The sequence below is a fragment of the Triticum aestivum genome, chromosome 6B (genome assembly GCF_018294505.1).
Source record: "Triticum aestivum cultivar Chinese Spring chromosome 6B, IWGSC CS RefSeq v2.1, whole genome shotgun sequence".
Taxonomy (NCBI): domain Eukaryota; kingdom Viridiplantae; phylum Streptophyta; class Magnoliopsida; order Poales; family Poaceae; genus Triticum; species Triticum aestivum.
In genome coordinates, this window is record NC_057810.1 from 430,472,698 (window position 1) to 430,487,864 (window position 15,167).

Below are 15,167 nucleotides of genomic sequence, written 5' to 3' on the forward strand. Positions count from 1 at the left end.
CAATCAAAAATTATAGATACGTTGGAGACGTATCACCCTTCAATCATTGCTAGCCTCTTCGGTACACGCGCATTGCCCTTTCTCACCTTGCGAGTTGGTGCAAACTTCGCCGGTGCATCCAAACCCCATGATATGATATGCTCTATCACACATAAACCTCCTTATATCTTCCTCAAAACAGCCACCATACCTACCTATTATGGCATTTCCATAGCAATTCCGAAATATATTGCCATGCAACTTTCCACCGTTTCATTTATTATGACACGTTTCATCATTGTCATATTGCCTTCCATGATCATGTAGTTGACATCGTATTTGTGGCAAAGCCACCATGCATAATTTTTCATACATGTCACTCTTGATTCATTGCCCATCCCGGTACACCGCCGGAGGCATTCATATAGAATCTTTGTTCTAGTATCGAGTTGTAATACATGAGTTGTAAGTAAACCGAAGTGTGATGATCATCATTATTAGAGCATTGCCCCTTGAAAAGAAAGTCCAAAAAAAGAGAAAGGCCAAATAAAAAAAGAAAGGTCAAATAAAAAAAGGAAGGCCCAAAAAAATGGTGACAATGTTACTATCCTTTTCCACACTTGTGCTTCAAAGTAGAACCATGATCTTTATGATAGAGAGTCTCCTATTTTTGTCACTTTCATATACTAGTGGGAATTTTTCATTATAGAACTTGGCTTGTATATTCCGATGATGGGCTTTCTCAAAACGCCCTAGGTCTTCATGAGCAAGCAAGTTGGATGCACACCCACTTAGTTTCTTTTGTTGAGCTTTTATACATTTATAGCTCTAGTGCATCTGTTGCATGGCAATCCCTACTACTCATGTTGACATAAATTGATGGGCATCTCCATAGCCCGTTGATTAGTCTCGTCAATGTGAGACTTTCTCCTTTTTTGTATTCTCCACACAACCTCCATCATCATATTCTGTTCCACATGTAGTGCTATATCCATGGCTTACGCTCATGTATTGTGTGAGAGTTGAAAAAAAGCTGAAGCACGTTAAAAAGTATGAACCAATTGCTTGGCTGAAACCAGGGTTGTGCATGATGGGAGTATTTTGTGTGACGAAAATGAAACATAGCCTAACTATATGATTTTTGTAGGGATAAGCTTTCTTTGGCTATGTTATTTTGATAAGACATGATTACTTGTTAGTATGCTTGAAGGACTACTATTTTTTATGTCAGTATGAACTTTTATCTTGAATCATTTGGATCTGAACATTCATGCCACAATAAAGAAAATTACATTGAGAAATATGCTAGGTAGCATTCCACATCAAAATTTTTGTTTTTATCATTTGCCTACTCGAGGACAAGCAGGAATTAAGCTTGGGGATGCATGATACGTCTCCAATGTATCTATAATTTTTGATTTCTCCATGCTATTATATTACCTGTTTTGGATGTTTATGGGCTTTACTATGCACTTTTATATCATTTTTGGGACTAACCTATTAACCGGAGGCCCAGCCCAAATTGCTGTTTTTTTGCCTATCTCAGTGTTTCGAAGAAAAGGAATATCAAATGGAGACCAACCGGAATGAAACCTTTGGGAGAGATCTTTTTGGAACAAACGCAATCCAGGAGACTTGGAGTGGACGTCAAGAAGCAGACGAGGTGACCACGAGGGTCCAGGGCGTGCCCCCACCCTCGTGGGCCCCTCGTGGCTCCCCTGAATGACCTCCTTCGCCTATATATACTTATGTACCCCGAAAACATACAGGGGCACCATGAAACCCTATTTCCACCGCCGCAACCTTCTGTACCTGCGAGATCCCATCTTGGGGCCTTTTCCGGCGCTCCGCCGGAGGGGGAATCGATCACGGAGGGCTTCTACATCAACACCATAGCCTCTCCGATGAGTTGTGAGTAGTTTACCACAGACCTTCGGGTCCATAATTATTAGCTAGATGGCTTCTTCTCTCTCTTTGAATCACAATACAAAGTTCTCCTCAATCTTCTTGGAGATCTATTCTGTGTAACTCTTTTTGCGGTGTGTTTGTTGAGATCCGATGAATTGTGGGTTTATGATCAAGTTTATCTATGAGAAATATTTGAATATCCTCTGAATTCTTTCATGTATGATTGGTTATCTTTGCAAGTCTCTTCAAATTATCAGTTTGGTTCGGCCTACTAGATTGATCTTTCTTGCAATGGGAGAAGTGCTTCGCTTTGGGTTCAATCTTGCGGTGTCCTTTTCCCAGTGACAGCAGGGGCAGCAAGGCACGTATTGTATTGTTGCCATCAAGGATAAAAAGATGGGGTTTATATAATATTGCTTGAGTTTATCCCTCTACATCATGTCATCTTGCCTAATGCGTTACTCTGTTCTTATGAACTTAATACTCTAGATGCATGCTGGATAGCGGTCGATGTTTGGAGTAATAGTAGTACATGCAGGCAGGAGTCAGTCTACCTGTCGCGGATGTGATGCCTATATACATGATCATGCCTAGATATTCTCATAACTATGCACTTTTCTATCAATTGCTCGATAGTAGTTTGTTCACCCACCGTAATATTTATGCTATCTTGGGAGAAGCCACTAGCGAAACCTATGGCCCCATGTCTATTATCCATCATATAAGTTTCCAATCTACTTTATTTTGCAATCTTTACTAATCTATATCATAAAAATACCAAAAATATTTATCTTCTCTTATTATCTCTATCAGATCTCACTTTCGCAAGTGGCCATGAAGGGATTGACAACCCCTTTATCACGGTGGTTGTGAGGTTCTTGTTTGTTTGTGTACGTACGAGCGACTTGCATGGAGCCTCCTACTGGATTGATACCTTGGTTCTCAAAACTGAGGGAAATACTTACGCTACTTTGCTGCATCACCCTTTCCTCTTCAAGGGAAAACCAAGGCAGTGCTCAAGAGGTAGCAGCCACGTCGAAGTCGATGAGCTCAGTGTGGTAGTTGTGGCGGGTATTGAAGGTGACAGGGAGGCGCACCTGCCCTAGGGGAGTGGTTGAGCTGTCGGTCACCCCCGAGAAGGGCCTGGTGGGCATCAGCTGGTCGTAGGGAACCTCGAGTGTTTTGGATGTTGCGATGGAGATCACATTGAGGCCAACACCCCCGTCGAGCACGTCTTGGTGACAGAGACATTGCTGATGGTGGGAGTGCACAGCATGGGGAGCGCACCGGTGGTGGCCAAGCACCTGAGTGGTCCTTGGAGTCGAAGGTGATGGCGTACTGCGACCACTTGAGGCGCTGTACTGCCTCAAGCCTCGGGAGGGCAGAGTTCACCTCGCGAGAGAAATGCTTGAAGAGGCGGTTGGACGCGGGAGCATGAGCTCCGCCGAGGATGCAGGCTATCGCGCGAGGCTCCTGGTAGCCCCCAGCCCCCTCGTCATGTTGGTTGTTGTCTTTCCTCCTGGGTGGCGGCGGTAGCGGCGGAAGGCTAGCGTTGTCCTGAGGGAGTGCATCATGAGGCTGATCATGCCAGCCACCCTCGCGAGGCGTGTCGCGCCAGACCTAGTGGGGGTTGCGGTTGTCCACCGGCCTCCACCATGGCCGCCTCCATGACCGAAGCCACTATCGTTGCGGTCGGGGCAGTGGCCCAAGCGCTCGTTGCGGAGCGCCTTGAGCTCCTATAGTCGTCGGTGTTGTGGGTGCGCATGTTGTGGTAGACGCAAAACAAGTGACCATCCTTGACGGGCTCGTCGCGGTTGCGGTCGCGTTTCTGCTCAGGCTCCACTACCAGCACAGCGGGGCCCTTGCGCTTCACTTCCTTGGCTTTGGCCTTCTTGTCGTCGGGCTCGATGTCGGGGTTTTTGAGGAGGAAGAGGCGTCCCTCCTCCGCATTGGCACACTTGTCGGCCAAGTTGAACAACTCCAGCGCTGTGCTCATATCGTTGTTGATGGCGAGCTTTTCGCTCATCCTGACGTTCGTGACGCCATTGGTGAATGCCAAGATGATGGCTTTGTCCGAGGCCTTCGGGATCTTGTGGCGCACCTGGGTTGAGCGCTGAATGTACTTGCGGAGGGTCTCGCCAGAGCGCTGCTTCACATGTCGCGGGTTGTTGATGGTGAGGCATGGTCGCGAGTGCCCTGGAAGTTGGTGATGAACTGCTTGCGGAGCTTGTCCCAATAAGAGATTGACTCCTCGGGCAGGTTCATGAGCCAGGAGTGTGCACCATCCTTGAGGGCCATGGGAAACCAGATCGCCATGACTTGTTGTCGTCATTCGCCCCTTGATGCTCAGCGTGTAGAGCTGGAGGAACTCCTTGGGGTCAGGGACGCCATCGTAGTGCAGGGCAGATCTGGCTCATGAGTGAAGGCCCGGCAGCCGGCGGTGCTCACGGGCATGCCTTGTGCGAGGGCAGCGCGGTCTTGGCGTCCTGCCACTACAGCCTCTTCGACGGTTTTGTTCTGGCGCTGGTGCTGTGGCTCGGGTGGCGTGTGCACGTCGAGCGGTGCACGGTGCATGATCTGGCAGCTAGCCTCATCTCGGGTCGGCGTGGACGCCCCACGCAGTGGGTCGCGCGGCCGCGTGTCATGTTGGGGCTCGGCGTGGTTGCTGTGCAAGGGAGGAGGTGGAGGCATGTCGTGCGCCACATCACCAACGCGAGATAGCGGAGGGCGGAGTGAGTGAGGGCGTCGGGGCCTCGTCCGCAGCATTGATGATCCCGGTGATGCGGCCAAGCTAGGCATTGTAGCCTTCGTCGGCAGGGCGGTAGCGCAGCAGTTCGCGTGCCATGAGCAGCGCTGCCTGTGTGTTCACCGGCCCACGGCGAGCATGGGAAGATGAGATCATAGTTGGGGTGAGTGACAGCATAGCGGTGCGGCCGTTGGGCTACACGGAAGGGTGCATGGAGGAATCATGCTGCTCGTGGGCTGCGGGGTCAGTGGAAGCGTTGGCCACGGCCGAGGTGGAGCGGTGGCGGTCGCCACAACCTGCAGGCTCTGTCTGGGCGACACAAGCTACCCAGCGCTTGGCGCAGACACGGCGAGTGTCGTCCATGGAGGTGGTGGAGTAGGGACCGAAGCAAAGCGGAAGAACTAGGGCACACCCCTACCTGGTGTGCCAAATGTCGGAATCAGAGCTCCGGGGACCGAAGAAAGGTTCGAACTCTGGGGTGTGCTCACAGAATCTCGCCACGCTCTAGCTCGCTACTCACAACCTCACGGCCATGCTTCGACGTGCACGAGCGAGAGGGATGATGAACAACAGACACGATAGTTTACCTAGGTTCGGGACACCTTGTGGTGTAATACCCTACTCCTGCTTTGTGGATGGATTGCATCGCGAGGGAGGATGATTATGAGTACGCAAGGAAAGTGCCAGGCCTCGGGAGGATTCAATCCTGAGGTTTGAATCCCTCTCTACGGTGGCGCCTAGCCTATACTTATACTGGCCTTGGTCCTCTTCCCCCGAAAGCACTCTGTGGGAAGGGTTGCCACAACGGATAATTTTGAAGTGGAACATGAGTAAAACTTATCTTGACTAAAGGTGCTCTTCGCCTGCTAAAGCTTACTGCCATGACACGATGGTGGGCTCGATGATGACTTTCGTCCTGGCGAGCCCGCTGTCCTGGTGTTCTTGCACAAAGTGGTAATCATTGGGGGTCGCTTCGGGAACCGACGCGCCATCCATGCTTCCTTAGCACGAAAGAGTAAAGCCTCCTCATCTGCGCCCGCTGATGCCTCTCTGGCTCCGCTCGTCATCATGCATGTTACCCACGTGGAAGCGCATGGCCGGGTGACTCCTCCATCTGATCCCTAGTTTGCACACCTCTGCGAGGGGCCTCGGGAGGCATCCTCAAGAAGCCGCCTCGCGAGAGGGCCTCTTGAGGCTTTCGTTGATACCTGAGGACATGCTCCTCGGGGGGCGGGGTCTGATACATCTCTGATGACTCCCTAGCAATGGCGCCAGGAAGTTCCTGTCTGCTAGAACCACATCGGTATTTCCCAAAGAGGAAGGGATGATGCAGCACAGCGACGGTAGGTATTTCCCTCAATGATGAAACCAGGGTTATCGAACCAGTAGGAGAACCAAGAAACACAACGTAAACAACATCTGCACACAAATAACAAATACTTGCAACCCGATGTGTAAAAGGGGTTGTCAATTCCTTTCGGGTAGCGGCGCCCCAAGATAGGCAAACGGACGTGAATAAAATTGTAGTACATTGATAAATCGAAAGCCAACTAAAATAAATAAGAATAAATTGCAGCAAGGTATTTTTGTATTTTTGGTTTAATAGATCTGAAAATAAAAGCTAAGGAAAATATATCGCAAAGGCAAATATAATAAAGATGAGACCCAGGGGCCGTAGGTTCACTAGTGGCTTCTCTCGAGAAAATAGCAAACGGGGGGTGAACAAATTACTATTGGGCAATTGATAGAACTTCAAATAATCATGACGATATCCAGGCAATGATCATTATATAGGCATCACGTCCAAGATTAGTAGACCGACTCCTGCCTGCATCTACTACTATTACTCCACACATCGACCGCTATCCAGCGTGCATCTAGTGTATTAAGTTCATGGAAAAATAGAGTAATGCAATAAGAACGATGACTTGATGTAGACAAGATCTATCTATGTAGAGATAGACCCCATCGCTTTATCCTTAGTAGCAACAATACATACGTGTCGGTTCCCCTTCTGTCACTGGGATCAACCACCGTAAGATCGAATCCACTACAAAGCACCTCTTCCCATTGCAAGATAAATAGATCAAGTTGGCCAAACAAAACCCAAATACCGGAGAAGAAATATGAGGCTATAAGCAATCATGCATATAAGAGATGAAAGAAACTCAAATAACTTTCATGGATATAAAAAGATAGATATAATCATAAACACAAAGTTCATCGGATCCCAACAGACACACCGCAAAAAAAGTTACATCATATGGATCTCCAAGAGACCATTGTATCACTACAGGAATCAGGCACTTTGCCATCAGCCATGGCTGACGGCAAAGGCGTGGATGGCTGACGGCAAAGTCCTTTGCCATCAGCCAGCAGACGGCAACAGGTCCAGCTGAATAGGCTACAACAAAGGGATCTTTGTCGTCTGATGGCTGATGGCAAAGCTGCAAAGTTCTTTGTCGTTTGCTGACAGGCGGCAAAGAGCCTGGATGGCACACGTGTCAGTTTAGGTCCATTAAGTGGTTAACGGTGTGCTTTGCAGTCAGCCAATGAACGACAACGATGCAAAGGCCTTTGTCGTCTATTGGTTGATGGCAAATCTGCCAAATAGGCCAGCCCCCCTACACCCAGGTTGCACAGGTAGCTGCCACGTGTCAGCTTTGCCATCTGCTAGCGGACGGCAAAGACCTTTGCCGTCAGCCAGCGGATGGCAAAGTGTCTATATAGGCCCTGTTTTTCCAGTTTTTTTAAATTCAATCAATGTGACAGCATTTCACACACACACACGCACACACACACACATTTCAAAATAATTTCAAAAATCATACCAACAATAAGTTTCCAACAACATGAACATATATATACAAGTTTCCAATAACATTTCCATACAAGTTTGCAACAACATATCCAACAAGTTTCCAACAACATATCCTACAAGTTTGCAACAAGTTTCCATAAATAAAAAGGAAGCACAAGCACATGTAAAAGTTTGCAACAAGTTTCCATCAATGCTAGCTTCCTCATCTCAAGCAAATCTGCAAATTAGGAAAGATGACAGTTAAAAGAAGAAGAAGACTAGCTAGAAAAATGCCATTTTTTAGCTAAGGTAGGTAAAAAATGCTGAGTGTGTAGGTCATTTTAGAGCAAAGCTAGGTAAATAGGTCATTTTGGAGCTAACCTATGTAGTTATGCCATTTTTGAGCTAACTAAGCATATTTATTCATTTTGTAGGACAAAATGGTAAGTGTAGGTCATTTTAGAGGTATCCTAGTTAAAATCGGTCATTTTTGAGCTAGGTAAGGTTACTTTGTCATTTTGGAGGAAAATAAACTAATTATATGATAGTTTGGAGCTAAACCAAGGTTATTATGCCATTTTTACCCAAGTGCGCTAATTATGTCATAAATGAAGTAGTTAAGCTAATTATATATAATTATTGAGCTATCCTAGGTTGTTATGCCATTTTTTACCTAAGTAAGCTAATTATGTCATAAATGAACTAGCTAAGCTAGCTATAGATCATTATTGAGCTATCCTAGGTTGTTAAGCCATTTTCTAGCTAACAAAGCATTTGTTAAGCAAAACACTTGGGAAAACTTACCATAATCTGTGAGGTGAAGGACAGGTCGGGGTTGCGCCACCGCGAGGCGGAGAAGGATCGGTCGATCCTTTGTGGGAGGCGTGCTGCATGAAAGATCATTTGCAATGTTTAGTTAGCATGATGCAACTGAAATGTGAATACTAGTAACTAATGACCATTCAAATGAAACTCACCGTGTCCTCTATAGCAATCTGGGGCATCGGCGGAGGGGTCTGGCCAGTTTTCTCGCACACAGACTGCACATTTTGTTTTCATGAGTCAGTCATCTTAGTTAGTAATGAAACGAACATTACATGCATGATTTGGCTAGTATGCGGGAGAAACTAACCACGAGGATCTCGTATAGGGCCCGGTGACCCGCGTCATTTCAGTTCCTCTCTGCCTCCAACAGATTAGTTGTCCTCTCCTCCATCTCCTCAGCTTCCCCTCCGCCTGCCTGGTTGCCTCCGCCACAAGCTCCTAGGCCCTAGCTGTTGGGGAACATAGTAATTTCAAAAAAAATTCTACGCACACGCAAGATCATGGTGATGCATAGCAACGAGAGGGGAGAGTGTTGTCCACGTACCCTCATAGACCGAAAGCGGAAGCGTTAGCACAACGCGGTTGATGTAGTCGTACGTCTTCACGGCCCGACCGATCAAGCACCGAAAGTACAGCACCTCCGAGTCCTTGCACACGTTCAGCTCGATAAGGTCCCTCGAACTCCGATCCAACCGAGTGTCAAGCGAGAGTTCCGTGTGCGCGACAACGTGGTGATGATGATGATGTTCGACCGTCCCAGGGCTTCGGCTAAGCACCGCTATGATATTATCGAGGAGGACTATAGTAGAGGGGGGCACCACACACGGCTAAGAGATCAATGATCGATTGTTGTCTCTATGGGGTGCCCCCCTCCCCCGTATATAAAGGAGTGGAGGAGGGTGATATCTACTACACAACCTTCTTCTTGTAGATGTTGTTGGGCCTGCAAGTGCACAGGTTTGTAGGACAGTAGGAAATTTCCCTCCAGTGGATGACCTAAGGTTTATCAATCCATAGGAGGCGTAGGATGAAGATGGTCTCTCTCAAGCAACCCTACAACCAAATAACAAAGAGTCTCTTGTGTCCCCAACACACCCAATACAATGGTAAATTGTATAGGTGCACTAGTTTGGTGAAGAGATGGTGATACAAGTGCAATATGGATGGTAGATATAGGTATTTGTAATCTGAAATAATAAAAACAGCAAGGTAATTAATGATAAAAGTGAACGTAAATGGTATTGCAATGATAGGAAACAAGGCCTAGGGTTTATACTTTCACTAGTGCAAGTTCTCTCAACAATAATAACATAGATAGATCATATAACAAGCCCTCAACATGCAACAAAGAGTCACTCCGAAGCCACTAATAGCGGAGAACAAACATAGAGATTATGGTAGGGTACGAAACCACCTCAAAGTTATTCTTTCGGATCAATCTATAAAAGAGTTCATACTAGAATAACACCTTAAGACACAAATCAACCAAAACCCTAATGTCACCTAGATACTCCATTGTCACCTCAAGTATCCATGGGCATGATTATACGATATGCATCACACAATCTCGGATTCATCCAACCAACACAAAGTACTTCAAAGAGTGCCCCAAAGTTTCTATCGGAGAGTCAAGAACGTGTGCCAACCCCTATGCATAGGTTCCCAATGTCACGAAACCCGCAAGTTGATCACCAAAACATACATCAAGTGGCACATTATATCCCATTGTCACCAAAGATAATCACGGCAAGACATACATCAAGTGTTCTCATAAAAGACTCAATCCGAAAAGATAACTTCAAAGGGGAACCTCAATTCATCACAAGAGAGTAGAGGGGGAGAAACATCATAAGATCTAACTACAATAGCAAAGCCCGGGATATATCAAGATCGTGCCATAGAGGGAACACGAGAGAGAACACGAGAGACAGAGAGATCAAACACATAGCTACTAGTACATACCCTCAGCCCCGAGGGTAAACTACTCCCTCCTCGTCATGGATAGCGCCGGGATGATGAAGATGGCCACCGGTGATGGGTTCCCCCTCCGGCAGGGCACCGGAAAGGGATCCCGAGAGATTTTTGGTGGCAACAGAGGCTTGCAGCAGCGGAACTCCCGATCTATCTTCTGTTCTGGAAGTTTTAGGGTAGGTAGGTATATATAGGTGCAGGTTGTACGTCGGTGGAGCTACGGGGGCCCCACGAGGCAGGGGGGCGCGCCCTAGGGGGGTGGGCACGCCCCCCACCCTTGTGAGCACCTCCCGTATCTTCTGACGTGCAGTCCAAGTCCATCAGGTGGGTTTCCTTCCAAAAATAACTTCTCCAGTTGATTTCGTTCCGTTTTGACTCTGTCTGATATTCCTTTTCCTCGAAACACTGAAATAGGCATAAAACAGCAAATCTGGGCTGGGCCTCCGGTTAATAGGTTAGTCCCAAAAATAATATAAAAGTGGATAATAAAGCCCAATATTTCCCAAAATAGTAGATAATATAGCATGGAGCAATCAAAAATTATAGATACGTTGGAGACGTATCAAGCATCCCCAAGCTTAATTCCTGCTCGTCCTCGAGTAGGTAAATAATAAAAAAGATAAGTTTTGATGTGGAATGCTAGTTGGCATAATTTCAATGTAATTCCTCTTACTTGTGATATGAATATTCAGATCCGAAAGATTCAAGACAAAAGTTCATATTGATAAAAGAAATAGCAACACTTCAAGCATACTAATCAAAGTAATCATGTCTTCTCAAAATAACATGGCGAAAGAAAGTTCATCCCTACAAAATGATATAGTTAGGCTATGCTTCATTTTCGTCACACAAAGATGTTCCCAACTTCTATACCCCAGATGACAAGCCAAGCAATTGTTTCGTACTTAAATAATCTCAAACTTTTTCAACCTTCACGCAATACATGAGCGTGAGCCATGGATATAGCACTATGGGTGGAATAGAATATGATGATGGGGATTGTGTGGAGAAGACAAAAAAGGAGAAAGTCTCACATTGACGAGGATAATCAACGGGCTATAGAGATGCCCATCAATTGATGTCAACATGAGGAGTAGGGATTGCCATGCAACGGATGCACTAGAGCTATGTATGCTCAAAAGAAGAAAATTAGTGGGTGTGCATCCAACTCGCTTGCTCATGAAGACCTAGGGCATTTGAGGAAGCCCATCGTAGGAATATACAAGCCAAGTTCTATAATGAAAAATTCCCACTAGTATAAAAAGACAAGTTATGAGACTCACTACATGAAGAACAAGGTGCTACTTTGAAGCACAAGTGTGGAAAAAGAGATAGTAGCATTGCCCTTTTTATTTATTTTCTTTTTTTGGGCCTTTCTTTTTTTGGCCTTTCTCTTTTTTTATTTGGGCAATGCTCTAATAATGATGATCATCACACTTCTATTGATTACAACATAAGGATTACAACTCGAAACTTAGAACAAGATATGACTCTATATGAATGCCTCCGGCGGTGTACCGAGATGGTGCAATGAATCAAGAGTGACATGTATGAAAAATAATGCATGGTGGCTTTGCCACAAATACGATGTCAACTACATGATCATGCAATGGCAATATGACAAAAGTAATGTATGTCATGATGATGATGATGGAAGTTTCATGGCAATGTATCTCGATATGGCTATGGAAATGCCATGATAGGTAGGTATGGTGGCTGTTTTGAGGAAGATATAAGGAGGTTTATGTGTGACAGAGCGTATCGTATCACGGGGTTTGGATGCACCGGCGAAGTTTGCACCAACTCTCAACGTGAGAAAGGGCAATGCATGGTACCGAAGAGGCTAGCAAAGGCGGAAAGGTAAAAGTGCGTATAATCCATGGACTCAACATTAGTCAAAAGAACTCATATACTTATTGCAAAAATTTAGAAGTCATCAAAAATCAAGTACTACGCGCATGCTCCTAGGGGGATAGATTCGTAGGAAAAGACCATCGCTCGTCCCCGAGGGTGAACTACTCCCTCCTCGTCATGGATAGCGCCGGGATGAAGAAGATGGCCAGCGGTGATGGGATCCCCCGCCGGCAGGGCGCCGGAACGGGCTCCCGAGAGGTTTTTGGTGGCTAAAGACGCTTGCGGCGGCGGAACTCCCGATCTATCTTCTGTTCTGGAAGTTTTAGAGTACGTAGGTATATATGGGTGCAAGGGGTACGTCGGTGGACCGAAGGGGGGCACGAGGCAGGGGGCGCGCCCCCCACCATCGTGAGCACCTCCCTTCTTCCCTGACGTGCACTTCAAGTCCATCGGGTGGCTTTCCTTCCAAAAATAACTTCTCCAGTTTATTTCGTTCCGTTTTGACTCCGTCTGATATTCCTTTTCCTCGAAACACTGAAATAGGCATAAAACAGCAAATCTCGGTTGGGCCTCCGGTTAATAGGTTAGTCCCAAAAACAATATAAAAGTGGATAATAAAGCCCAATGTTGCCTAAAACAGTAGATAAATTAGCATGGAGCAATCAAAAATTATAGATACGTTGGAGACATATCAAGCATCCCCAAGCTTAATTCCTGCTCGTCCTCGAGTAGGTAAATGATAAAAAAAGAATTTTTTGATGTGGAATGCTAGTTGGCATAATTTCAATGTAATTCTTATTACTTGTGATATGAATATTCAGATCCGAAAGATTCAAGACAAAAGTTCATATTGATAGAATAAATAGTAACACTTCAAGCATACTAATCAAAGTAATCATGTCTTCTCAAAATAACATGGCAAAAGAAAGTTCATCCGTACAAAATCATATAGTTAGGCTATGCTTCATTTTCTTCACACAAAGATGTTCCCAACTTATATACCCCCGATGACAAGCCAAGCAATTGTTTCATACTTAAATAATCTCAAACTTTTTCAACCTTCACGCAATACATGAGCGTGAGCCATGGATATAGCACTATGGGTGGAATAGAATATGATGATGGGGATTGTGTGGAGAAGACAAAAAAGCAGAAAGTCTCACATTAACGAGGATAATCGACGGGCTATGGAGATGCCCATTAATTGATGTCAACATGAGGAGTAGGGATTGCCATGCAACGGATGCACTAGAGCTATGAATGCTCAACAAAAGAAAACTAGTGGGTGTGCATCCAACTTGCTTGCTCATGAAGACCTAGGGCATTTGAGGAAGGCCATTGTAGGAATAAACCAGCCAAGTTCTATAATGAAAAATTCCCACTAGTATAAAAAGACAACTTATGAGACTCACTACATGAAGAACAAGGTGCTACTTTGAAGCACAATATATGTGACTCACTACATGAAGAACAAGGTGCTACTTTGAAGCACAAGTGTGGAAAAAGAGATAGTAGCATTGCCACCTTTTTTTATTTTCTCTTTTTTTGGGCCTTTCTTTTTTTGGCCTCTCTCTTTTTTTTGGGCAATGCTCTAATAATGATGATCATCACACTTCTATTGGCTACAACATAAGGATAACAACTCAAAACTTAGAACAAGATATGACTCTATATGAATGCCTCCGGTGGTGTACCGGGATGGTGCAATGAATCAAGAGTGACATGTATAAAAAATAATGCATGGTGGCTTTGCCACAAATACGATGTCAACTACATGATCATGCAATGGCAATATGACAAAAGTAATATATGTCATGATGATGATGATGGAAGTTGCATGGCAATATATCTCGGAATGGCTATGGAAATGCCATGATAGGTAGGTATGGTGGCTGTTTTGAGGAAGATATAAGGAGATTTATGTGTGATAGAGCGTATCGTATCACGGGGTTTGTATGCACCGGCGAAGTTTGCACCAACTCTCAAGGTGAAAAAGGGCAATGCACGGTACCGAAGAGGCTAGCAAAAGGCGGAAAGGTGAGAGTGCGTCTAATCCATGGACTCAACATTAGTCAAAAGAACTCATATACTTATTGCAAAAATTTAGAAGTCATCAAAAATCAAGTACTACGCGCATGCTCCTAGGGGGATAGATTGGTAGGAAAAGACCATCGCTCGTCCCCGACCGCCACTTATAAGGATGCACAAGCCAGGTACACTTCATGTTTCAAATTTGTTACACAACTTTAACCATACGTGCATTCTACGGGACTTGCAAACTTCAACACAAGCATTTCTCAAATTCATAATTACTCAACTAGCATGACTTTGATATTATCACCTCCATATCTCAAAACAATTATCAACCATCAAACTTATCTTAGTATTCAATGCACTCATAAGAAAGTTTCACATATCTTGAATACCAAGTATATTAATATTAAGCAAATTACCATGCTATTAACGACTCTCAAAATAATCTAAGTGAAGTATGAGAGTTCATCTATTTCTTCAAAATAAAACTACCACCATGCTCTAAAAGGTATAAGTGATGCACTAGAGCAAATGACAAACTACTCCGAAAGATATAAGTGAAGGTCAATAAGTAGCTAAATAATTATGCAACTATGCAAAGGCTCTCTCTCATTTAATAATTTCAGATCTTGATACTTTATTCAAACAGCAAACAAAGCTAAAGAAAACTACATTGCAAGGATAACACAACTCATGTGAAGAAGCAAAAACTTAGGCTCAACCGATACTAACCGATAGTTGTTGAAGAACAAAGGTGGGATGCCTACCGGGGCATCCCCAAGCTTAGATGCTTGAGACTTCTTGAAATATTATCTTGGGGTGCCTTGGGCATTGAGGGAGTCCTGGACTATGGGGTGTCCAGATAGCCGAACTATCATCATTGGCCGGACTCCAAGACTATGAAGATACAAGATTGAAGACTTCGTCCCGTGTCCGGATGGGACTTTCCTTGGCGTGGAAGGAAAGCTTGGCAATACGGATATGTGGATCTCCTACCATTGTAACCAACTCTGTGTAACCCTAGCCCTCTTCGGTGTCTATATAAACCGA